Source organism: Gadus macrocephalus, chromosome 16 (genome assembly GCF_031168955.1).
Source record: "Gadus macrocephalus chromosome 16, ASM3116895v1".
In the NCBI taxonomy this organism is placed as follows: domain Eukaryota; kingdom Metazoa; phylum Chordata; class Actinopteri; order Gadiformes; family Gadidae; genus Gadus; species Gadus macrocephalus.
In genome coordinates this window covers 9226184-9228683 of record NC_082397.1, presented here as the reverse complement: position 1 = coordinate 9228683, position 2500 = coordinate 9226184, and the positions used below count along the sequence as shown (strand labels likewise).

Below are 2500 nucleotides of genomic sequence, written 5' to 3'. Positions count from 1 at the left end.
GTTTCCACACTTAGAATACAACCAAATCAAATGTGTACCTAAAATACCCTCATAAAAATAATAAAAATCATAACAATATGTTTTCAGCATGCATTGAAAATCATCATTCTCCAACATATGTGACATAATAATAAACTAAAAATTAATATTTTTTTTTTTTTTTTTTTTTTTTTTAATAACCCATCCGGAGCTCTGTTGATAAAAGCACAACATGTCGCCCCTATCATCCCACACACCCCTCTTGGTTCTGCCAATGCATAACCAAGACTAGCTTAATTTGATAGATCATTCGGGAGGTGTCATCTAATTGTTCTGATAGTCCTTCTGCTGTATCCATGGTAAATTTGACAAAACATTGCTGATTTTATATAAATTATACAATCAATATTTTTGTGAATGGTTGAACACAAAAACAGAATTCATTCAAACCCCTGCCACTATTTGATTGCATCATGTGGCTGTTACTCCTTGCTTGGCGGACGTAGTTTTGTAGGCTCCGGGTGTGTCTGCATCTGGCTCTGGAACTTTGCGTTTCTATTGTAGAAATACAAACTCATGTACAGCAGTTAGTTGTTCAAAAACATATTTCCTTTGATTCTATTTTTAATTGTTCCAATGGAAGTCCCTTATGGGGACCTTGAAATGTAAGTGAAAGCATGAATCTAACCGTAAGCCTTACGTGCAAAGTTAGCTGTGTCATTCTATTAGATTTGTATGTGATAACTCAGTATTGCAATAGATATTGATTGATGTCTAATTGATATCTCTCAGAGAGATACAAGGTACTCACCTTGCTTCTGGAAACATTGGACCCGAAATTTGTATGTGTTTTAAATATGTTTGTATTTATAATTGATAATACCTCATTTGCATTCCTTATTTAATGTTTTATGTGTGTATAGATGTGTGTGTGTGTGTGTGTGTGTGTGTATGTGTGTATATGTGTATATAGATGTGTGTGTGTGTGTGTATGTGTGTATATAGATGTGTGTGTGTGTGTATGTGTGTGTGTGTGTGTGTGTGTGTGTGTGTGTGTGTGTGTGTGTGTGTGTGTGTGTGTGTGTGTGTGTGTGTGTGTGTGTGTGTGTGTAAAAAGTTATAAAGATAATAATTGCATCTAACCAGTTCTATTTGGTGCTTGAAACAGTGTTTGCTGAATATACGCTGGCCCATTGTCTGAACTTATCTCTGATTGAATTTCAAACCTTGGCATGACTTCTCTAGTCAGAAACTTGATTATTGTAGCCGTACTTTGGTCTTTTGATGGGACTGCTTCTACCCATCTGCTGAACCTGTCAAGGATAACTAACATGCACAACATGTCAACATAGTTCATGACCAAATGTCAAAATGGTCCTTCAGGTGTGGGAATGTGTCCCAATGTAGCAGTGATTGTTTTTCTTACATTGTTTTTTGCACATCATTTATACTCATTTAGTTGGTTTATCAATTATTGATTGCAATTATGGTGAAGAAAAAACCTTGTTTTCTAATTCTCCTCAACACCTCCCTGGACTCTCTGACTGATGTGCCACATGGCCCATCAGATGGGAATGAACTGGATTTACTCACTGGTGTCACATGGCACATAACATCTAGGCTAAAGGTGATCAGCTCTTTTCCACCATTAAAGTATATACATGATATGTAGGCCTAATAATAATCATAGTTTAACTTAGAATGTAAGGTTAATTTCTACCACAGTAGATGATGATAATGAGTTGATAGGGCAGGTAGAAGATGATAATGGTGATAATAAAAAGATGACAATGGTGATCACATTGATAAGATTATGACGAGGCAGGTCTACAAGGTGTGGAGAGAATGTCCTTGAATATCTATGGAGGAGAAGTTCCATGACTGGAATAATGAGATCAACAGGAGAGCTAGAAGATTGGAATAATTAGTGATATGCAGATTAAAGTATAACCCAACTTGGGGCTGAGATAACCGTATAATGCATGATTCATTCATTGTTATTTCTAGTCATTATTAAGCCCCTGTTCAGCCTCATAAAGATGGGTTGGGGTTTGTCCACAATGGATGTCCAATCTTTTGATTTACAATAGACTGTTTAACAAGCGTTTATAATAGAAGTGGTTAACAGTATGCGTTTGTTCCTTATAATTGGATGCAAGTTCTTTGTTCGAGAAATGCTGTCTTGAAATTCTAATTGGTTATTTATCTAGCCTGGCATTTAGCTGGCATGGCACAAACTGAAGGAGCATTTGTTTATGAGTTCCTCCATATACACAAAACCACACACACACACTCTCACGCACAAATGCATGCACGCACACAAACACACACACACACACACACACACACACAAAGCCCAAAGCTCATACACACATACACACCATGCTCCTACACAAAAAAAAACACGTGCAAACACACAAAACCACACACAACCCAACAGCGTTGCTCCAAACCATCTGCAGGCCTAATAACATTTCGCCACCTCCAGCTATATGGTTTACTGTTCTATTACAGCACAGCC

The 2500-nt window shown here is 37.1% G+C and overlaps 1 long non-coding RNA gene across 1 annotated transcript; it reads right to left on the bottom strand.

The window, feature by feature from the left end:
• Nucleotides 1-985: 985 nt before the first annotated feature.
• Nucleotides 986-1563, bottom strand: LOC132474692 (uncharacterized). The gene is made up of 2 exons (XR_009529705.1): nt 1311-1563; nt 986-1215 (listed from the first exon to the last, which is right to left on the bottom strand). It is a non-coding gene; the product is annotated as an uncharacterized LOC132474692 (long non-coding RNA).
• Nucleotides 1564-2500: the final 937 nt, after the last annotated feature.